This window comes from Vipera berus, assembly GCF_964194415.1.
Source record: "Vipera berus genome assembly, chromosome: 1".
NCBI classification, from domain to species: domain Eukaryota; kingdom Metazoa; phylum Chordata; class Lepidosauria; order Squamata; family Viperidae; genus Vipera; species Vipera berus.
The window spans coordinates 59,998,350-60,023,823 of NC_138202.1; positions in this window are offsets into that span (position 1 = coordinate 59,998,350).

Sequence of the window (25,474 nt, forward strand, 5' to 3'; positions counted from 1 at the left end):
TATATGATAACTGGATTATTGATATTATTTGGAAAGAAGTTCATAGATATCAGCTGGCCATTATAAATTGCTTGTGAATGCAATTTGATCTTGGGAAGAAATTATTATTCCAAGAACCTAGAGGTAAAATATGAAATGAAAAGTGAATTGGAGTTTGAGAAGATATTGATGTATAGACTTGAGATCCTTTGCTTCCTTTATAGCCTACTACAAAAGCTTTCAAAGAATTAAGCTAGCCAATCTGTCTCTGTCTGAAGACCTGGTAACTGTTTCTTATCCAGCAGCCTGAAAAAAGAGGTTTTTTTTTCTTTTTCTTTTTAAAGAAATAAGGATTCTAAGAGGTTATTTAAATGGAAGATGAGGAAATTGAATTCCTTCCTCAAACAGCTAAAAGTAAAAATACATGAAGGTTGTTTCTATAGAAGAAGGGTGGAGTAGGCTGGAAAAAACTTATCACAACTAATTTCATTGGACAAGTCATTAAGAAAATAATTATTTTTAGTCACCTATAAAGTCTAACTAGAATCTGCCAGGTCTTAGGTTACAATAGGAACTCGTGCTTGAAAGGATAGGTTAGAACTGGATTCCCCAAAGTGGGAAGGGTCAATGGGACTATCCAAGGGGTTAATGTTATTGTTGCTATGAAGGGGTCAATGAGCTGCAGAGGTTGGAGACTCTCAAGTTAGAGATTGTGGGGATTGTAGGCAAGCCCAGATCAATTGCTGTGTGTCATACCTATTTATTAATTTTATGAGCCACCCACCTTGCTTTCAGTCATCTTGCTTGCTTGGCATTTAGATATAGTATGTGGCCATGTTATTCCCTTTTAGGCAAAGCAATATTGGGCAGGGCACCAAAAAGAAAGAAAGAAAGAAAGAAAGAAAGAAAGAAAGAAAGAAAGAAAGAAAGAAAGAAAGAAAGAAAGAAAGAAAGAAAGAAAGAAAGAAAGAAAGAAAGGAAGGAAGGAAGGAAGGAAGGAAGGAAGGAAGAAAGAAAGAAAGAAAGAAAGAAAGAAAGAAAGAAAGAAAGAAAGAAAGAAAGAAAGAAAGAAAGGAAGGAAGGAAGGAAGGAAGGAAGGAAGGAAGGAAGGAAGGAAGGAAGGAAAGAAAGAAAAGAAATAGTAAGGCAAAGAAATTTATGAGACCAGAAGTAGTAAAGGAAACATAGCTAAAGTTGGTGCACACTAATACTATTCACTATAACTCTCCATACCCTTTCTATCCCTGGAAATCAAGCTTGTTTCCATCTCTTCCATACACCTCACTCATTTTGAGCAGCAACTCTATTCCATCACTATTTTTTTAGTTTTACCCATTCTTTTAACTAGTTACCTTTCCTCATGCTTATTACTCAATTTTTCCTTTAGTCTAGATTCATACAACACTCATTGACCTTGACCCTATTTCATCTTATCTTATGCATACTTTTTAAGTATCCTATTCCCATTTTAATGAAATCAGAGGTTTCTTTCTGCTGCCAAGCATAAAAAAACAATTTACAGTTTTTATTTCTTTTCTTATACAAATATATTTCCTGTAAATTTGCATAACAAGGACCTTTCCTTTTATAATGCATTAATATTTTAACTAGTAGGGGCTACTGCTCTCCTAATTTTCCAGATATAAATGAAGCATTTCATAAATTTTGAAGATCTCAAAGCAGCTGAATACTGATTCACTTCCTTAAGAATGCCCTTGCAATTTTCCCCAGGTATTAGGTGTCTGTACTGCTAACTGGCAATTTTGCAGCAGATGAGAGAGAGAAAGAGAGAAAGAGAGAAAGAGAGAAAGAGAGAGAGAGAGAGAGAGAGAGAGAGAGAGAGAGAGAGAGAGAGAGAGAGAGAGAGAGAGAGAGAGAGAGAGAGAGAGAGATTCCAATCTCTATCAAATAAAGGTATAGTTAATGGCTTCTTAAAAAATAGTCTCCTGAGCACACAACTCAAACAAGTAAGCAGAGACACAATGGATATGTTTCATAGGTGTGAATACTAGTCAGGTTAGCATGAGTTATTTATCCCTGCCTACCTACAGTTAGTTTACCATCATGAACTAGCACTTTACCATATGGAAAGACTAGATTAGACATTCAGTGGTTGTTGTTTTAATTCACCAAAGTCCTTCAAATGAGATTGTGGTATTATCACTCCAAACACTAACCCCACCTTTGCCTAGGCAAAATTAAACAAAGCAGATTTTTTTTAAAAAAAATCAAATCTTTATTTGGCCATAGACCATATATTTTATTTAAATTTGGAGATATCTAGACAGCTGCCTGTTTTTATGAAGCCTATCTCAGATTTTATCTTTGAGTGGAAAGTGTTAATTAACTCTCCAGTAAGACATTCAGATGACTAGAAACATCAGGAAAGCTATGCTGAGGCACAAGTTAACCTTAAAGTTGAGTTGATTTTGACATTTAAAGGGAAGATCCAAGATGAAGTTAATACCTTGTGACCTGGTTGCTCAGCCTAATCCACTGGATTGTTGGAGGACAAAATGTGGCTAAAAGATTAAAATATACTGATTTTACTGAAAGAAACACTGGGAAGTAAATGTCATTTATAAATGAAATTACAAAAACTCCAGGCCTTTAGAGGAAATGTTAGGCTTCAATTACATGTAGGGATAGCTTCATAGCTTTCCGATATGAAGGAAATTGAAAATTTCTATTCTGAATGAGATAAGGAGGCAAAAGGACAAGAAATGAAAGACCAACACACCTGGTTGTCCACAAGAGACATTTATAATGCATGTGTTGTGACACTGGCAAATGACATGACTTAAATACTTGTGTCAGATGTCATGACATCATTATATAATTGCATTATTTGACCTGATTTTGATGATTTTGACATCATTATAGCTTGTTGCGGAAGTTGATGCTTATATATCTTGCTTTCTTCCTTACCATCGGCTCACCATAAGTTAACTTGGAAAAGAAGACTAATCGGTCCTACCAAGAAACATAGAGGGAAATTATTGGTGGCCACCCAAGGTGTGTTCTAAGTGAAATTCATTTTTTATGAAAACCTATATAATATTATTATAAATAAAGGTAAAGGTTTGCCCTGTTCAGTTGTGTCTGACTGTAGAGGGTGGTGCTCATCTCTGTTTCTCAGCCAAGGGACCCAGAGTTGTCCGAGGATGCTTCCATGGTCATATGACCAGCATGACTATACACTGAGGTGCACGCAACACTGTTATCTTTCCACCAAAGTGGTATCTGTTTATCTCCTTACATTTGCATGCTTTTAAACTGCTAGATTTGATAAGCCATGGTGGTGCAGTGGTTAGAATGCAGTGTTGCAGGCTAATTCTGTTGACTGTCATCAGTTTGATTCTTACCTGCTCAAGCTTGATTCAGCCTTCCATCCTTCTGAGGTTGGTAAAATGAGGACCCTGATTGTTGGGGGCAATATATTGACTCTGTAAACCACTTACATAGGGTTGTAAAGTTGTATATAAGTGCTATTGCTATTGCTAGGTGGGCAGGATCTGGGGCAAGTAATGGGAGCTCACCCCAATTGTGCAGTGCACTGGTGTTAAATCTGGCTGCCAGCTGATAAGCTCAGCATTTTTAACCACTGAGGCATCATAGTTATTATACATACAGAATGGTAAATTATAAGAATCCAGTAGTAATATTTTCATTTATATTGTTCATCATTGCAACTTCTTTAGTTCTTTTTTCTTTAAAGCATTAAAGTTAAATTTAAAAAAAATCTTTAAATTTTTTGCTTATGGCAGCTAAAGGAGATCAGAGGATTCTTGAATGTCTGTCAGAATTCCTTTCTTTTCCCAATCTTCACTGTTGAATGTATTTTTTAAAAAAATAGAAAGCAATATTGATCCAAAAGTTTTCTTTGTGTATGCTTCAATTCATTTGGCATTCACCTTCTGTATTTACAATTCACTCAAAATATTTTTCAAAATTTTATCTCTGATATTAATTTTTTAAAATTTATTTGCACCCAGATTCAATGCAATTCTTTCTTTATCATTTTTCCCCAAGTGAACTCATTTTTTTTAATATCAGGCTACTATTTAAATTGGCAAAATAGGCAGCTGCAGCAGAGCATCAGGTAGAACCTGCTGTGGAATTCTGTGGCACAAGATTTATAAAGTATGATTTTGCCAATTGATTTAATAAATGGTGGGGAACATACCCAACAGTTCATTTATATCATATAGTTGAGATGCATCAGCACTCTGCCCACATGAAAAGTTAAGACATGGTTAGGAGAATTAGAAAAGGGACGCGGTGGCTCAGTGGGTTAGGACGCTGAGCTTGTCGATCAGAAGGTCGGCAGTTTGGCGGGTCGAATCCCAAGTGCCGCGTAACAGAGTGAGCACCTGTTACTCGTCCCAGCTTCTGCCAACCTAGCAGTTCAAAAGCACGTAAAAATGCAAGTAGAAAAATAGGGACCACTACGGTGGGAAGGTAACAGCGTTCCGTGCGCCTTTGGCGTCTAGTCATGCCGGCCACATGACCACCGAGACGTCCTCGGACAAACGCTGGCTCTTCAGCTTTGAAACGGAGATGAGCACTGGCCCCTAGTGTCGGAAACGACTAGCATGCATGTGCGGGGGAAACTTTACCTTTACCTTAGGAGGATTAGATGAACTACCTGAGTCTGATAACATTGGCATCTTTATGTAATTAGAAGCTACCCTTCCTGGAAGAAGCAAAGTGAGCAGTTGCTCCATTCACAGAGCACAATTATACTTAGTACATTGGTTTGAAAATGTGACTAGCACACTTTCAATCAAAACAAAGAACACTTTCAAACTTTCCACAGCTCTAACATAACTTATATACAGGGATATGAAAGAAGAAAATTTTCCTTGAGTTGCCTGTTGACATGGTTTGATGACTCTCTAGAGTTAAATATGAATATTTTAATAAGTGGTCTCCATCAGTGGAGTTTAGCCAGATGGGTGTTTTACAACCCCGCAGGGGTTCTGGCAACAAACCAGCAAATACAGTATTAGTGAAACTAAATAATGACATGACTTTGCACTCCAGATGGCATAACCATCATAATCAGTGGACTTTTTGACTTTGATGGTCATTGACTGAAACTGAAAGGATAATAAACTGAAGAGGAACTGGTTCTACTTGCTTTGCAAATAGTTCTTGTTCAACACAATGATAAACCAATATTTTTGGCAGGGAAAGGCAATCCTGTCATGGTCTTTGTTTTATAACTTAACCATTAAAAGGCAAAATATTTACACTTTACTGAAGAAGACAAGCAAATATTACTGATACCATGTTATTTCAGTATCCTCATCTAGTAAGAGAGACTAGAATCACAACCCTCATTTTACCAATGTATTAAAGAGTGGATTATAACCTTCATTCTGAGTGCCACCTGTAATGGACTCTCTTTTGTGGCAGTGTGCTCTCTATAAGAACAAGCAAAACCTTTTCTAATCAGACAGAACTGACTCTGATCAGCAACTGTCAGTCTTGTCCAGATTCCACTTTATCTAGCTCTCATCCTGGCCCAGGGAAAGCTTATCGTGAAAACTGACAGACCTAATAAGGGAAATAAGAAGTGGACCTCAGTATAATCCATATAAAGATGACATTCAGCTCTGACAATTGTTCCTAGTGGCTTCATATAGATGGGGGAGGGGAAGTTGGAATAGCACCTTGTGTATGCAACAGCTCTTGGGCAACAGTGCTTTCCCAAATCTATAAGACTAGTCTCAAAGTAGAAGCAGAACCACAACAAAGCCATATATCTGATCCCCAATTCCTTTACGTGGGACTCCTTTCAATTCTCCTGATTTCCTTTCACTCAAATTAGACAAATACAAGGATAGGAAAATGGTGAAATATATAACAATGTTGTTGTTTTTTTCCTTCTAGTTCCAGATGGAAGTGGAGATGATACTAACATATGATTTCAAAGTTGGCAAAGAAAATATGTGGCACATTGAAATGACAAGGCATTGTTGATGGCTGGTTGATATAGCAATGTGAAATGAAATCTAGTCCCATTGCCCCTAAACAATATATACAGCATCAGGTTATGTATTATTTGAACATATTTGCTGAGCTCAATTAGAGTCCAAGTCAGAAATCCTAATGTCATTTCTGTTCACATGTTTTGGGGGAGAAGTTAGCAGGCAGGTACAATCATTGTAAAATACATTCAAGGGTAGGATACGGGACAATAAATTCCCACAGCTGTTTAGGCTATCATTAGATATTAATTTGAATTAAATATATGTTGAAAATTCAAATAATCAGAGTCCAAAGTCATGCATATTCTAGGGAAGGAATGATTTAGGGCTTGTTGAATTCTAGATGGAAGTTGTGGTTATTGCATAATATGTAAATGTTTATTTATTAAAGCCATTAAAATGTGAAGGTAGGAAGGAAGGAAGGAAGGAAGGAAGGAAGGAAGGAAGGAAGGAAGGAAGGAAGGAAGGAAGGAAGGAAATTTTGGCAGATGATTCCTATCTTATTTTCTCAATCCCAACACAGTTCAATTCCTTATGGAGCTCACAGTATTAGAGGTTGCAATACACATCAAATGCATTAGTTAGCCAGCTGTTCCATTCTATTTTTATTTATTTTTAATTCTATACTGAATAAAGCAGTAGGCCAGTCCTCAGTTCTTTTTGCATTCAATTTGGTTTTTTTTTTGTTTGGTTTGGTTTGTTTAGTCTAGTCTAGTCTAGTCTAGTGGCTAAGGTTAGAATGGAAAAAACTGTGATTTTAGTCTCAACATAAGCAGAAAGCCAGCTGGTTGACTTTCTCTCAACCCTAGGAAGGAGACAATGGCAAAGAAGTTTTGAAAAACCTTGCTAAGTAAACTGCAGGGACTCAGACAGCCAGTCTCTAAGAATCAGACACAGTTGAATGAAAAAAAACCACAAGTCAACAAGGTTGTATTGGGTAATTATAGGGGTGAAACAAGGAGACTGATCCCAACTGGAACATATGTATAATTTGAAAAATAAAATCTCTATATTTCTGCCAAATCTATTGTATAAATCTGATTTCTCTGATGATGACTCGCTGGGGGAAAAATGTTCATCTGCATATGCTTCATTCTTTTTCTTTGTGGAGATGGAGAGTTAAACTATCTTTGACAAGGACAGCCCTGTTTCCCTAATAATAAACTTTTGTTCTGTAAAGCAGAACATTCACCTGTGAGTTGTCCCATAAGCCTGATCCCACTTGGCATCAACTGCTGTCTTCCAGAAGAAAGCTTCCCCATGGCAGGTAGGCTTCCATATAAATTATAACCCTCTGTGGTGCACAGACCTCTTGAATGGAGACATATAGAAATGCAGAAATGTATTGGGAAAAGATCTAATTTTAGCACCAAAAGGCTATGCAGGTGAAGGGACTCTCCCCTCAACATATTCTGTCATAATTTTATGCCATAAGCATTAGTCTCCTGACCAGTTCACTTGAAAGGCTTTAAATCAGCCCAATGTCTCCTCTGCATTTCTCATTTTCCATTTATAAATGTGCTTGTGAGATGCCTGCTCTAATATTGCTCTCCAAAGGTGCTGCTCTACAAACTAGCACTTAATTTTCGAGCCTAAGATAATGAGCATTTTAATTGCTTACATTAATTTAGGTTAATATGGTAGCACACAAAACAAAAACAAAGCAACATTTCAATGACAAGCACGGGGACCAGTTTACAGTAAATGGAAAAATAGAAGAAACAAACAAGCCAAGTCTTTTGCCTATACCTTTTCAAGGGCAACTACAGCTTTAATTGTCATAAAGGAAATTTAGAATTCCACATTTTACTCTGCCAACAGCCAGAACACCTCCCAAATGAGTTTTTTTAAAAGTTATCTCTCCAGAACAGACGCAGCTGAAATCAATACTAGATCAATAGGGTAGCAAAAAGATTTCCTTTACAAAATATTATACGAGATATACATGCACGAATGAATCAGAACAGCAGGACTGGGGTGTGTTTAAAGCAAGGCTTTTTGAACAAAGACCAAATGATAGCTTTGTGGAAGATAAATATGTATTACAGGTAGTCCTTGATTTACAACAGTTCATTTAGTGACCATTCGAAGTTACAACACCACTAAAAAGGGGGACTTATTCACACTTATAACCTTTGTAGCATCCCCATGATGATGTGATCAAAATTCGGATGCTTGGCAACTGGTTCGCACTTGTGACCAGTGCTGTTTCCCACGGTCATATGATCACGTTTTGCAACCTTTTGATAAGCAAAATCAATGGGGAAGCCACATTCACTTAACAACCATGTTACCAATTTATCAACTGCAGTGATTCACTTAACAACTGTGGCAAGAAAAGTTTTAAAATGGGGCAAAATTCACTTAACAACAGAAATTTTGGGTTCAATTGTGGTCATAAGTCAAGAACTCCCTGTATTTATTTTGTATGTTGGCCACATTGTTTTAATCATCACAAAATTTTATAACCCTCAGAATCCAGTTGAAAATGGCTGCAGAGTGCACTAAAATATATGCTAATATATTTTATTGAGTTCATATGCATTCATTACTTGTTGTCTTGAATTATCTTCTGGTATGCAAATATGAAATACTGCAAAACTAGCTAATGGATATGTGATTTTAATAGCTGCAGGATGCCATCTAGAAGCCAAAAGAATTATTTTGCTCCTCCCCTATTATATTGCATACTTACAATGGGCTTGCCCCTTAGTCCTTGATCTTGCTGCATTGAATATAAATTTGGAAAGGAAGCCATTCTGGTATTTATTTGAACATGAAAATCCTACCTTATTATTTTTTACTAATCTCATGAAAAATCTGACTTATTAAGGAGAAAATCAAAGTATGATTCTCAGTTAAGCAAGTGTAGGGACTAAAGCAATTTTGGGCTGCCCTTGAAAATCATTTGAGCATTGTGGCATGAGTATTTATGGATATTTCTTGGTATTCCTGCAAAACATCTTTACTGTATGAGTATGCACAGATTATGTGTGAACTTCCATGTGTGATACAAAGACTTTCAATACACAGATGCTGATTGTTTGAGGACCACCTTTCTCTCGTGGTTTCTGCTCATCTGGTAAGATCCAACACACTGGGCATTGTCCCAATACTAATGAAATGTCATGGTACCTGAACCTTTGGCATCTTTCTGTCTCTCACTTTTTCTCTTCCCCCCTCCAGCAAGTTCAAACAGCGACAGCCCTGGTATCCTATTGTGGAAAATTCAGAACAGAGCACAATACGGAAGAGAAATAACACATTGTTTCAATGATCATGGAGTTTCAGCTTCACAAAGAGAGGAACACTAGAGAAGTAAAACCTTATTCAAGAACATTGAGTTGTAGAGAGGGAAAATTCCAGGGCATTGATTCACTGTCAAGGAGAGAATATTATTGATGGGAGAATAATAAGGGAAACCAAATAAGAGCCTTTTTATTGATAAGTAAAACAGCACTTTTTGTGGCGAGAGCAGTGCTGTAAATATCCACTGTCTCTTGTGACATTAGTGGTACCAGGTGCCTATTGTCCAGTTTCTTTGTAGCAGTTTCCTTATTAGGTCTTCTTAGTCAAGTGCACAGGGGCTAGTCATCCACCGCCTCTAGTCAATTTCACTCTTCCTTTGTTGATGGTGCACAATACTTCTTCCTTTCCTGCAAGGAAAGGATTAGCAGGGATGGGACTTTGCTTACAGGAATAGCTTTTTGGGGTTTGATAGGATTATGTGAAGTCAGGAACTAAGCATGGTTTAAGTCAGTGGTGGCGAACCTATGGCACACGTGCCAGAGGCGACACACAGAGGCCTCTCTGTGGGCATGTGCACCATCGCCCCAGCCCCGACTCTCCCCACGGCCCCCTCCTCACCAGCAGCCCCCCTTCATGGAGCAGCGCAGCCAAGGACTTGGCAACTGTATAGCAGGGACAAGACTCTGCCCTCGTGCCCCATCACACGCAGATGATGCTGTGGGGTGTGGGTGGAGGGTGTGGCCACCATGGTGCTGCAGGGCCACCTGGGCAATCTGCTGAAGTGGGCCATGGAGGTGGTAGGTGGCCCCACAGGTGGGCAGGGTGGTTTTGGGCACTCAGTGTCTAAAAGGTTCGCCATTACTGGTTTAAGTCATATTTGTAATATCAGGGGAAAGTGCCTTGGAAATAAAGTCTCATCTCATTTCAGTCCTAAAATTATTTTGAATTAAACCTTAAAGATTTGGCTAACAACAGCAACAGAGATTGCACTAAATCATGAAGTCATGTGACATATTGCTTTAGGACTACAGGTACTCCTTGACTTACGTTCACAAATGAGCCCAGAATTTATGTTGCTAAGCGAGATATTTGTTAAGTGAGTTTTGCCCCATTTTTTATGACTTTTCTTGCCACATCTGTTAACTGAATCACTGCAGTTGTTAAATTAGTAACACCGGTTGTTAAGTGAAATCTACAGTAGCTTCCCCATTGACTTTGCTTGTCGGAAAGTTGCAAAAGACATTGCAACCGTCATAAATAAGAACTAGTGGTTACGCACCCAATTGTAAATCACATGACAATGGGGATGCTGCAGCGGTCATAAGTGTGAGAAATGGTCATAAGTCATTTTTTTTCAGTGCCGTTGTAACTTCAAACAGTCACTAAATAAACTGTTGTATGCTGAGGACTACCTGTACATTGTTTAGCAATTGAAGTTCTGGAGCCAATTATGATTGTAAGTTGAGGGATGGGGTTGGGTTTTTTATAATTAGTTTTAATTTTTACTATGTATCAATTACTACGGGCATAGTTGTTTAATTACTTTTTAATTTTTGTATCCTGTTTTTTATTATGTATTGCCCTGTTCACCGCCCTGAGTCCTTCGGGAGAAGGGCGGTATACAAATTAAATTATTATTATTATTACTTGGAACATCTGTATAGCACAGGGGTCTGTAACCTTGACAACTTTAAGACTTGTGGACTTCAGCTCCCAGAATTCTCCCAGTCTTAAAATTGTCAAGGTTGCAGACCCCTGGTATAGCAGAATGAAAATAATTTAACACTCATCGTCTCTAAATCTCAGCATATTCTCTATCGCTCTTTTACTTTTTTTTGCTTAATAAGTGGACATTTCTAAATAAAACTTTAGTCTGCAGCCACTTTCCCTTTTTATTTTCTAAAAATGCATCTATATGCAGGTCAGAGAAATTCTTGTAAATAAAAATAACATTTTAAGGTGAGCACGTTGCTTGAGAGTGTATCAGCTTCCCTTTAAAAAAAGGTGTACAGGAAACCTAGTGAATTCAAAGGGAGGCATTTGCATGCACTTTAATATTGGGTAACATTGAGTAACCTGGCAAAGGAGGTCCAGCCTAGGTGTACTAATACTCTTGTTTTATGTATGTTTGTTTCTTTTCTTTTCTGTAAAGTTGGGAAGAAAAAACTATGTCTATTGAAAGGACTCAGATACTGTAATATTGAAGAAATGCCCAGTGTCCCTAGTCTTCTCTGGCAAAAGCCAGGTGTTTACAATAGCCATTTTGGATTGGTATTATTTAGCTAAGTGCTGTTCATGATTATCAAAGTCAAAGAGCCTTGGTGGAGCAGTGGGCTGATGCCTCCTTAAGTAACACCAGCTGCCTGCAATTAGTGCAGGTTCGCATCCCACCAGGCTCAAGGTTGACTCAGCCTTCCATCCTTCCGAGGTAGGTAAAATGAGGACCCAGATTGTTGGGGGCAATAAGCTGACTTTGTAATAATGCCGCTTGGGGTGTGTGTGTGAAAGCCCTAACAAGCAGGCATATACATAGAATGAAGGCTACTGCTAAGCTTGTAAGCCGCCCTGAGTCTTCGGAGAAGGGCAGGATATAAATGTAATAAAAATAAAATAAAAAAATAAATAAATAATGCAGTATAAATAATTTAGAACTTAGATATTTTGGAAATCCATTAGGTATTATTATGAATTTACAGTTATGCTGTTGTTAGTTTTAATCCTTATTAGCCAATGAGAGTTGTGACAATGAGATGGGCAACCACTGAATAAATTGAAACCAATGAATAGAAAAATAAAGTGAGCAAGCAATAATAGATCACGGAATGTACTTTGCAGTTGTAGAATGAATATAATACATCTACCTATGATATTGGAATTTAGAAGATGGATTAAGAAATGTATCTTGGAAGCTCCAGTTTTATTCTCTCAAGCCTCCAAGCAGAAATGTAAAAGGCTTGCAGAAATCAGGAAAATCCATTACAGCTCTTTTTAAAAAACAACAAAAAAATCCCTCCTTAGTGTAATTGTAGAAAATTTAATGATGAAGCCAAACTTGTATTTTTATCCTCTGTGCATGCTCCTTCACCCTAGTCATCCTTTATTCTTAGACTTCTGGGCCACTTGACAGTTTAGCGGGGAAAACATTTCTGTGTGACAGAGTTTGTACTGTCAAATTAATACTTCTGCTTTGCATGTACAATATTCCCAAAGATATTTATTCTCAAATTCACCAAGGCATGCATATTTCATACCCATTAGTTTTAAATTATAATTGAAATATCCAACTGAATGGTTCACATTTAAACTGCCACTTACCACAGTACTGAAAAAGGGGATAAATATATTACTATATGAAAAATTAATTCATGAGAGTATTAAGAATGTGAGGTTATAAAGAAGATGAAAGCGCAGTTTTAACTCTTACATTGCCATCCTATGCCAGGGTATTCAGAAGCAAGTCCCATTAAATGCAGTGGGTGTTACTTTTAGCTAAATATGAATGCAACAGTATTTATGAGGCTGATGATTTCTGTTTTGAAGAGTTGTGAGGTCAAGACTCTCCCAAATCTCTAAATATGTGCTATGTTTGTGCCAGCAAAGCAAAGGCAACTGAAGAGTAACATCTCTGTCTTCTTGACCTACTTCTTGCAATGTTTATTGGTTTGTTTGCTGTTTATAAACATCCCTTCCTGTAAAATCAAGAGAAAGGAATTAATTTATATCTGTTCCAGCCCCTGACATAAATTAAAACCAAACCTAGTGGGCCTATAGAGGAATCAAGCGGGCCATTGATCCAGCAGTTATGCATGGCCTTTCTTAAATCAGCCATCCTCTCTTTATTCCCATTCTCATGCCAGAGTTCTACCGTAATATTGCAAAAAATAATTGAGCTAAAAGAAATTCTAATGGATGCTGCAGGTATTGCTCTACAGAATTAATATAATTATCTAGCTGTGTTTGAAAGGTAGGGATACACATCCTATATAAAGATATGTCTTTACCCCTCTTTTTTTTAAAAAAAAATTGTCATTCCAGTAAATGATTATTTTTAAATGATATTGTTTTGTTATTCATCAGAATAACAGAAAATAAGAGCAGAATAACATACAATATTCTGTACTGTACTCTTACAATACAAGTAACATGCAATACAATACAGTACCTTGTGAGCAAGATGGGCAGTTTCTAAATTTTATAAATAAATACTTCCATTTTTTTACCCTAGAAGATTAGAGTTAAGTCATAATTTAGAGGGCAACTGAAAATTTGATGTGGTGGCAGATTGAACTGAGTAATACTATAATTTTTCAGCAATATAAGTCAGCTGGATTTTTTCCCCCAGTTGATTTTAGAGGATGAAGAATCAGACACTGAAGAAGGAAGGGGAGGTAATTTTATAATCCGATCACAAAGCAGTGATGAATTGAGTGTTTACATTGCACCAAAAAGAAATGGGTAGATAGAGATGTCATGACTGAGAAGCCAAAGATTATCAAAGTGGTCCCATCCACATGAGATATCTGAAACACACAGCAAAAAAGCAATAACTGCTAAAGAAATGGATAATATTTGCAAGAGGAGATGTAGTGCAGAATTTGCTACATTATATTCACATGTTTGAATAATACTATATTCACAATTCACAATTGTTACTAAATTTCATTAAGATTACATTTTTGGAACACTTCATTAAAAAGTTTGGGTTTTATTTTGTAAATAACTAGTGATATTTAAAACTACAACAAATGTAATATTTGGAAAGAAGAGGAAACCAACCCTTGAGGGGTTGGGAGTGGGAGGCACCATTTTACGGTGGTTCTCCTCCTACCTCTCGGGCCATTCGCAGACGGTGTTGGCAGGGGGGCAGAGGTCAGCCCCTAGTTGTGGGGTGCCTCAGGGGTCGGCACTCTCGTCCCTCCTGTTCAACATCTATATGAAACTGCTGGGTGAGATCATCCGTGGTTTATGCCCTCGACGTGATGTCCCGTTGCCTGGAAGTGGTACGGATTTGGATGGGGAAGAACAGGCTCCGGCTCAACCCGGCCAAGACTGAGTGGCTTTACGTACCGGCATCTCGTTTAGTCCAAGAGGTTCCATCTTTGGTTATGGGAGGAGAGGTGTTACCTCCCGTTGATAGGGCATGCAATTTAGGCATCCTCCTGGATTCACGACTCAGTTTTGAAGATCATTTTGGAGTCGTGGCCAGGAGGGCATTTGCCCAGGTTCGCCTGGTGCACCAGTTGCACCCCTATCTGGACCGAGATGCCCTATGTACGGTCACTCACGCACTCGTTACCTCCCATATAGATTACTGCAATGCTCTCTACATTGGGCTGCCCTTGAAGACAACCCGGAGGCTTTAGCTGGTGCAGAATGCGGCCGCGCGGGTAGTGATGGGAGCATCCCGATACTCCCATATTACACCCCTCCTGTGTGAGCTGCATTGGTTACCGGTTGTCCTCCGGGTGAGATTTAAGGTGCTGGTACTTACCTTTAAAGCCCTACATGGCTTAGGCCCGGGATATTTGCAGGACCGTCTGCTGCCGGGAACGATCTCCCATCGCCCAGTACGCTCACACAGAGAGGACCTCCTCAGGGTGCCGTCAGCTAGACAATGTCGGCTGGCGACCCCCAGGGGGAGGGCCTTCTCTGTGGGAGTGCCAGCCCTATGGAACCAACTTCCCCTTGAGCTCCGGATGGCCCCGGATCTCCGGTCCTTTCGCCGCGGCCTTAAAACACTTCTTTTCCATCAGGCTGACCTGGACTGACGACAGGGATTTTATTTTATTTTTTAAAAATTTAACTACAATTTTAATTTATTCTATTGGGGTTGTTAATTTAATTCTTTTTAACTTTTGTATTGTTGTATTTTATTGTTGTTAGCCACCCTGAGTCCTTCAGGAGATAGGGCGGCATATAAGTCCCAATAATAATAATAATAATAATAATAATAATAATAATAATAATAATAATAATAATAATAATAATAATAAACAACTTCTCCATTACCTCACTTATTTTACCTGGAAATTCTTGTTATCCTCCTTTTACCCTATTGTTCTTGGCTTGTTCTTAAATTGTTAAATGGTGACCACATCTTTTAAAAATGTTATGTCTGTTGTATTAAGTATTCAATATTCAAAATTACCACTACCATACAGGAGAAAAATATAATCACACCTTTGAACATGGAGTGGATTTAAGGCCTGAATACTTTTCAGAAGGAGTATTGGATTGCAAAATCAGATTGGATTGGATTGCATTGTATTTGAACTGCATTTGGGGCCCTAATTGGATCTGCATAGTTTTCCAGCAGTATTTTAACTGCTCAGAGCTGCTGGGAAGTGCTACATTCTGTACGTTTTGGAAAGGCTGCACCAGAAAAGTAGCTAGGGCCCTGATTAGATTGCATTGTATTTGAACTGCATTTGGGGCCCTGATTGGATCTGCATAGTTTTCCAGCAGTATTTCAACTGCTCAGAGCTGCTGGGAAGTGCTACATTCTGTAAATTTTGGAAAGGCTGCACCAGAAAAGAAGTGGCACGCAAATTATATAACTAAAAATCAAAAACAGCAGCAGTACATTCAGGGCAAGTGCGTCTGAGATTCTTGTATCCAAGAATGTCTAGCCTAGTTCAGTGCAACACTTGTTTTGCAGCTGTCTTTCGCAGTACCCTTTTCAATCTTGGAAACTGTCCTATCTGTAAACAAATCACTAGTCTACAAGGACAGATTATTTATCTAGGGTCTGTAATCTGTGCTCTTCAGGCAGAAATTAGGTGTCCAGTTCAGCCCTCCTACTCTACTGAGCGTCAGTGCTATCAGCCCCCTCTACCACAAAGATCCTGCAGGAGAAGGGCAGTGTGGACAACCGTGGGATCTGGCAGGGTGAGATCTGTGAACCATAAACACAGAGCTTTTGCTGTGTCCCTGCACAACAGATACAGTGCCCTTTCTGACCTTAATAGGGACATTAAGGAAACAGGTAAAGGTATCTGTGATAATAAGTCAAATAAGCATGGGATCGTGGTCCAAGATGAAAAACTTGTTTTCGACAGGGAGAAGTGCAACTCTGGTATTACACACCAGTCATGCAAGAACAAAAAGGCATCCAAAAAGAGAGGCCACCTTCTGGCTGGTGATTCAATTATAAGGGAAGTAAATTTAGGAAAGGACAAAGAGGTTTTGAAAGAGGTCAGGTGTCTTCCAGGTGCTACTGCCAGTAGGAACAAGAAGCATATTTCTAAAATAATCAAGAATGCCAGCAAGGATTGTGATGTGTAGGCTATTGTACATCTTGGCACTAACGATCTGTCCCAAAAAGATGTACTCTCTGTGCAGAATGATTTCCAGAGCTTGGGGCAGGAACTTAGCAGAATAGGCTGTAGGCTTACCTTTTTAGAGGTTTTACCAGTGTATAAGGAGAAAAATGGAAAAGGCCAGCGTATAGCAGAATTTAATATGTGGCAAAAGGAGTGGTGTAAAGGAGAAGGCTTTGGTTATATTAATCACGATGTCTGTAGCTGGTCCAATAAAAACATGTACAAGAGAGATGGTTTGCATCCTTCAAAGAAAAAGACTGAGTTACTCGGCTATAAATTCAAAGATTTTCTGGAGGAATATTTAAACTAAACAGTGGGGACGGTGAGTTAATTGACATAGAACATTCCTGTCCCCGACAATCTAAAAATTATAGGGCTATCAATGCATGTAACATAGATGTGTGTGTGTGGACAAGAATATCAACCTTGCTGTCAAGCAAAATCAAGCTTCTATTAGCGAGTGCCACACAAAGTGCACTAACCAAATAGGTGGTGAGACAATAGGGGAGCTCAGGCACCACACAAGTCATGTAGAAAGTAAACACAGGGTCAGACATAAAGGACTCAAATGTCTATACACCAATTCACAGAGTATGAACAGCAAACAGGGTGAAATAGAAATTCAGGTTAATGAGGGCAGATACGATATTGTTGCCATTACAGAAACATGGTGGGATGAAACTCACAAATGGAACACACAGCTCGAGGGATTTAAATTATTTAAAAGAAACAGACCAAATAAAAGAGGAGGTGGAGTTGCCCTCTATATAAGGAATAACTACATCTCTACAGAAATAGAGCACAATAATGAAAACTGTCTTGAATGTATTTGGGTCAAAATAAATGGGAGAAAAAAGGACATTGCCATAGGTGTATACTATAGGCCACCCAACCAAACAGAGGAAATAGATGAACTTTTTGCTAGTCAGCTAACTAAGGTATGTAGGAAGCACATCACAATAGTAATGGGGGACTTTAACTACCCTGACATCAACTGGAAGACAAACTCTGCACCAAGTGGAAGATCAAACAGATTCCTGACAAACCTCACAGACAAGTTTGTCACCCAAAAAGTAGAGAAGGGATTAGCCATTTTGGATCTAATTCTCACTAACAGAGATGAAATGATAGAAGGTGTTGAAGCCACAGGAACCTTGGGAGGAAGTGATCATGCAATATTGGAATTCAACATTATGGAAGCACAAGCAATAGAATACAGACAAACTAGAGTCTTAGACTTTAAGAGACCTAATTTCAATAAACTTCGAGAGACCTTGGGAAGAATTCCATGGATGAGAATCCTCAAGGGGAAAACAACTCAAGAAGCTTGGGAAATTTTGAAAAGTGAGATAATAAAAGCCCAGTCTAGCACAATACCAACAAAGAGGAAAAATAACAGCTCTCAAAAGAAACCAGTATGGCTGCATAAAGAACTCTCTGATAAATTGAAAGATAAAAAGGGCAAGTATAGAAAGTGGAAAGAGGGGCACTTAACTAAGTCAGAATATCAGCAAATAGCCCAAGCCTGCAAAGATGAATTGAGGAAAGCTAAGGCTCAAAATTAACTAACGCTTGTGACCAAAGTCAAAAATAACAAGAAAAAAGCTTCTTTCAACATGTAAAAAACAAGAAAAAAGTGAAGGAAATGATTGGTCCATTAGTGGGTGAAAGTGGCAAGAAGGTGACAAGCAACAGGGAGAAAGCAGAACTATTTAACTCATTTTTTGCATCTGTCTTTACACAAAGGGAAAAAACAGACCAACCTATCAAAAATAGTGCCATAAAAAACAGAATAGAAACACAAGTTAAGATAAGCAAGAAAATGATAAGTGAGCACCTGTCCAGTCTAGATGAGTTCAAATCACCAGGACCAGATGGATTACAGCCCAAGGTTCTCAAGAAGCTAGCAGATGTGATCTCAGAACCACTGAACTATATTTTTCAAAGATCCTGGAGCACTGGGGAACTACCAGAGGATTGGAAAAGAGCAGATGTACTTCCCATCTTCAAAAAAGGGAAAAAAAATGGATCCAGGAAATTACAGACCTATCAACCTGACCTCAATACCTGGGAAGATTCTGGAAAAGATAATCAAACAATGAATCAGCGAGCACCTAGAGGCAAACAAAGTCATTACTAAAAGCCAACATGGGTTTGTCAAAAACAGATCTTGCCAGACAAATCTTACTGCATTTGTTGACCAAGTGACAAAATTAGTCGATCAGAGGAATGCTGTGGATATAATTTACTTGGACTTCAGTAAGGCATTTGATGAAGTAGATCACAACCTTCTACTTGATAAGATAGAAAAAATGTGGGTTAGACAGAATCACCACCAGATGGATTCGTAACTGGCTGACCGGCCGTACTCAGTGTGTGGTCCTCAATGGAACTGCATCTACATGGAGGGAAGTATGTAGTGGGGTGCCCCAGGGCTCTGTTCTGGGCCCAGTGCTCTTCAACATCTCCATCAATGATTTGAACGAAGGGATAAATGGGGAACTCATCAAATTTGCAGATGACACCAAGCTGGCAGGAGTAGCCAACACTGCAGAAGACAGGCTTAAGATACAGGAGGATCTGGACAGACTTGAGCACTGGGCACTACCTAACAAAATGAAATTCAATGGTGAAAAAGTAAGGTTCTACATTTAGGCAAGAAAAACCAAATGTACAGGTATAGTATAGGTGGTACCTTGCTCAATAGTAGTAACTGTGAGAGGGATCTCGGAGTCCTAGTGGACAATCACTTAAATATGAGCCAGCAGTGTGCTGCAGCTGCCAAAAATGCCAACACAGTGCTAGGCTGCATTAACAGAGGAATAGAATCAAGATCACATGAAGTATTAATACCACTTTACAATGCCTTGGTAAGGCCACACTTGGAATACTGCATCCAGTTTTGGTCACCACAATGTTAAAAAGATGTTGAGACTCTAGAAAGAGTACAGAGAAGAGCAACAAAGATAATTAGGGGACTGTCGACTAAAAGATATAAGGAATGGCTGGTGGAATTGGGTATGTCTAGTTTAATGAAGAGAAGGAAGAGGGGGGACATAATAGCAGTGTTCCAATATCTCAGGTGCTGCCACAAAGAGGAGGGACTCAAGCTATTCTCCAAAGCGCCCAAAGGCAGGACAAGAAGCAATGGATGGAAACTAATCAAGGAGAGAAGCAACCTAGAACTAAGGAGAAACTTCCTGACAGTTAGAATAACTAACCAGTGGAACAACCTGCCTCCAGAAGCTGTGAATGCTCCAACATTGGAAGTTTTTAAGAAGAGACTGGCCAGCCATTTGTCCAAAATGGTATAGAGTTTCCTGCCTGAGCAGGGAGTTGGACTAGATGACCTCTAAGGTCCCTTCCAACTTTATTATTATTATTATTATTATTATTATTATTATTATTATTATTATTATTATTATTATTATTGTTGTTGTTGTTGTTGTTGTTGTTGTTGTTGTTGTTGTTGTTCCATGAACAAGCGAATTGAGGCTAGTCATGTTTCTTTGTAAATGCAGAATCTTGGTTTCCTTTCATGATATCCTGGATTGTTTTTGTTTCTTCTGAAGGTGCATCAGATCCATCCCATTTCTCTGGTTTTCCTTGGGAAACTGATAATTTTCATAGGATTTGCTCTGAATTTCACTGGTGTGATCTTGGGAAGCACTGGAATTTGCGAGGGTGAGGTTAGATATGAGGAAGGTTATCATAACCTTGTTAGATTCTACCAGCAATTTTAATGTAAACTTTGATCCAAGAAAAGCACTGTACAAATGCTAAATATCATTATCACCATCAGAACCACAATGATGCTGTTTCATACAACTAAATCTCACCATACACTTAGGTTTCAGATTCATTGCGCTGGACTGAATTCTCATATTCCTAAATGTGAATTATAGTTTTCTCTTTTGTATGAAGTTGGGATGCAGAGACTGAATAGAAAATTCCACAGAGACATTGTAATTATCTATTATTTGGGGGAGTTTGTTATCTTTGGCACAGAATTAAACTTTATTTAGTAGGTTAGAGTCTAATTTGTGAACATGGAGAAAATCTATGTTGCCGCTAAGAATCAACGCCAGCTTCATCAACCAATCAATGTAAGTTGTTGATCGTTGCTAATATTAGGTGTGCATTATTATCTAGCAAATGGGCATTCTGTTCCCTTTTAGTTTGTTCCATTGGTTGAAGACCCAAAGTTAGAAACCTGTTGATGGACTAGTTCCTGTGATAAAATGTAAGCATGTCAATCACTTGATTCCACCCTTCTTCTGCCATCTTTTCCTTATCTGGCTATTATATAGAGCAACTGAAACTTTGTTACTCTTTTTTTATAAAGTGATGGTATATAATGTGAACATCAATCATGAATGTTCCTGATTTACTTTAAGTCCTTTTGCTGGGAACATTCATCAAATTATACAGTTCCATAGACTTTATATCATGCAACTGAGTAATTTTTCAGGTTCTTCCAAAGCTTAGAGATGACCCTGCCATATTGTGAAAGACTGTGGAAGGAAATGCTAAAAAACTTTCCTAAATTACTAGTTCCATGGCACTTACTTAATACATATTTTCTCACTGTGGGAAAATTATGGTCCTCTAGTATTGCTGAACTAGCATCTCTTGAGTATTCTTGTGATGACTGGTACTATTGCAAGTTGTATGCTAGTCATATTTGGAGAGTCACAGGTCACTATTTCCCGATCTATATTAACCATCAAAAACAAAGACAGTCTATATCTCTGAATAGAGACTATGGCAACTGGTCCTAATTGTGAAGTATCACTAAGCACAGTGGATATTATTAAAATGCATAGAATTGGTTTGGGGTAGTTGTAATTTAATTTCAAATAAATTCAAGAGGGGTCCTTTACCTTTTACTCAGGATCTTCCTTTTGTAATGTTTCATTTTAATGCTTAAAATATGGAATACAAGAATAAATAATATTGAAACATCACTGCTGATTATTACAGTATTTTTAATACTCTGTGTATTTGCCACAAATGCAAACCAGGAAGGCTGTTTTTCATATGTTACAAGATCAATTATTTAACGCCTCTTCATTTACAAAACAAAGTGCCCCATTTAATGTGTATTTCAATTTCTTAACCCTGTGTGACATAGACAGATGAAAATGCCTGGCTTTTCAATATGGATGATTATGATGATGATGAAATCAAGTTTCAAACCAAACCAAACCAAATCACCTTTAAGAAGTAGAACTCACATGATCCAAAAGAATCAGGTCCACAGTCAAAGAGTTCATGCCGTCCATGAAAAAGATACTTTTTCTTGGCAAAGGGTACTTTTAATTTCATTCTCCATCATCTATGTGATAGCCTGCCAATTATTTAAAGATCAATGGTGTGCCTATTAATTGCCTATTTTCCACATTAAACATGCCCAACATCTTGAACTATCCTCATAAAAATGGACAAGCCATCTCTCTGGGGCATGGGACACAAATGCTTGTCTTTGAACTGATGCACGGGGGGGGGGGTAGAATTCAAACATTCCTCTCTATCTGTGCAGTAGCAAGAACTGCTTAGTGTTAACCATGAGGAATTTCCATCTGACCCTTGAAAGGTGGAGAAGGTTTGGTTTGGAGTATAATTTACCAACAGAGGCTTGCTGTCATTTTGAACTTTCATAAAGCCATCTGCTTGCTCTGTAGCAATTAGCTTTCCTGCCCCAGTGTAGAGGGCAGGCTAAACATGAAGGAAGGTCCCAAAGGAGATGATCTCCAATATTTCAATTTCTGAATAGGAGCCCATCAGAAGAAATGGACGTTAGTAAAATAATTTAGAACTGCTACTGATGCCTGTGTGCCTCTGCACAGTAAACGTCTAAAAACAGCATCTTTCAGATATGTTCACTTATATTTGCTTTGCAGCTAATTGTTGTCACAGGGCAAAGAAATATAATTGGTAGAGCTGTCAAATCAATTTTGCATTTTAAGACACATCCTCCCATCCTGCTTCAGTTTGTCAGCCTCATTACCTTGCATCACCAATCATGGAGAAATGCCCACATTATTAAAAATGGTCAGTGTAGCTGGCATTTTCTAGTTGATATTTGTTGTTTCCAAAAATGATGTGGTTCTACTGCAGCAAGCTTAAGGAAAAATAATAGATCATTCTTTCACAAACATCTATAAGAAATGATGGAATTTATTAACCAATGCCAGGCTGACTGGGAATTGTAGGTGTTGAAGTCCTACAGAACTGGTGAATGCCAGGTTGCATAGGATTAGCATAAATATACTGGAAAAGCAGGGAGAGGAGACAAAGAAGGTACTAATAGCTGAGGAACTTTTTCTTGCATAGAAAAGTAAAACTAAGATTCTATAGAGAAATTGGGAATTACCTAAATACATGTTGTTGTTGTTGTTGTTGTTGTTTTGTTTTAAAAACACAATGTATTAAGAATCACGTGAAAGCTTGGAGTGAAAATATGGTTTGCTTGTTTTCCATAGTCTCCTAGAAAACTTAATAGACCAACTTTTTCAATGATAGTTCACATACCAGGATTCATAGCGTGATATATGGTAGCCCGACTCAGTTAAATTCTCCATATTTAACACCTCATTGGGGAAGAGATTTATTTATGCAGTCATGACATTCACACACCTTGTAATATCTTAATAGTAAAGGGAAAAAATAGACTTCAGTTTCTCTGTCTTCCACCATATATTTAGAAAATCTGTGAGTTCAGCATTCTGGACTGGGTTAAAATATTTTTTTCTTTCTTGTCCTTTGTTCTAAGATGAAACATTTAAATCTTGACAGTTGGCCAAAGAAAATTCTTGTTGTTGTTTTAGAAACTTGGCAACTTTAAGATACCAAGGCTTCAACTCCCAGAATTCTCCAGCTAGAAATGCTACTGCAACTGCTTAAAGGGGTTAATGTTGGAATAATAAAAGGCAATTCATTGAGACTATCCTAATCCCAATATTTACAATATTGTTTCCAGAGGTTGTGGAAAGAGAGACAGCGAGAGAACGAACATGTAGGTGCATGGTACACCTACAGTTTAGTTTCCTGGCAACTACTTTAACACAAATCCATTTTCTTGGCAAGATATCAGAAGTGGATTCCCATTGCCTCCTTTCTAGGACTGAGAAAATATATGGGCCAAGGTCACCCAGCTGGTTTTCTGCCTAAGGCAGAACTAGGAATTACTGAACCTGGTTTCTGGCCTGGTGCCTTAACCACCAAACAGGCCTCTCTAAAAACATATACAGACAATAGAAATTCTTGCCTGTTGTTACTCACTTGCCTTCCCCCTGATATTTTTTTTTTGCCCTTTATTCTGTTTTGCCATATAGTTTGTTTTAAGGTTTAAGGTTTTAATTTCACGTAGTTTTTTTTAGTGGGTGACTTGTGCACTTGCTCTGATGTGGATATTGAGATTGACTGGGAGAATGAGGGTGCAAACAAATAAAAGGCTGATTAATGTGAATAACAAGCCAGGATTAAAACAAATAGAACATAAACCTATCAGTACTCCACTGAAGTCTGAGTCTTAGATGTTTTCATGTCAGCTTTCACTTTTTGATTAATAGCTGTATTTCTACCCTGCTTTTAGAGTTTTGTGTTGCATACTATATGAAAAAGATCTATATTGGCTTCTCCTCCAGAGGTTATACAACTGTTCAGAAATCTGTTCACAACATGCTGCTTATTTGCTTTGCTATTTTTCTACACTTCGGGCTAAAGGCCGTGTGGCACAGGTTTAACTCTGTTTGCAGTCCTTCATCTTCCACAAACCACTTTGAAACTGACTTTTGCTTGTCTTCACTTTTATTAACCCTGAAATCCGGAGTGTAGGCATGGAGTATCATGAGTCAATCAATTCTCCCTCCAGCTGTTAAATAAGAGAGTTCAAAAATGGGACTCAAAGAGCGACCTGCCCTTTGAGTTGTCACAGTTCCTGGAATAATAAAAAATCTTGTATTCCTCAGTCTACAAAAAAGGAAATAAAAAATAAATGGCTAGCACTCCCACTCACATTTGTCATAGTCTGGCTCCTCTACCTTCACAATCAAACAATGAGCAGTTGTTATGGGGGCAACAACTCTTCTGTAAACATGTCTTCCCTTTATTTCTTCTAAAATACCCATGGTGGAAGAATAGCACAACAGTTTTTGCAAGCTTTGTGCAATGGTTGTATTATGATGGCTTAAAATGGCTTGTTCTGATTTTTACTGTTGTTATTCCAATTTAAGGCAGTATTTTTTAAAAAATATGGAACAAATGCTTGAAAATTAAAATGAGTTGGACTAGTTCTAGCATATCAGAAGACCACTGAGACACTTCCAGTAAAGTGGGAAGAGCTGCTCAGAATTCAAAAGAGTTTTGACTTTAGGAACAGGGGTTTTAAACTTTTCATATTTGGACATTTTGCACAGCACAGTTTGCCAATATTTGGTAGCTTGTAGTAGATGCTGAACAAAAGCTTTGCCATGACAAGAATTTGTGAGGCATGATGAAGCAAAATTAAACTCAATAAACTTTCAAGAAAGCTCAGTACCAGTGCTGGAATTCAAATATGTGAACAACTGGTTCTCTGTGGGGTTGCCAATTCCAGAAGTCCATTCTGGGCCTGGGCAACAAAAAATTACCTACCGGTTCTGCCAAAGTGGTGCAAACTGGCTGAATCCCACCACTGCTCAGTATAATACATTCCCCACTCCATTTTAAATAACTGGCCAGAACCATAAAAATGGATGGTCAGGACTAGAAAGGCACTGAGATCATGGAAGGTCTAGGGTTGATAAAAAAAAACATGATGCAAAGGATTTGTGTGAAGTGACTCTCGTTCCTTCAGTCCATCATGCACATAGAAAAGCTGATTGTTAGTGTGAAAGCTTCCTCTGTTCAGAAACTGAGTGGCTTCAATTAAGATTGCCGAAAGAA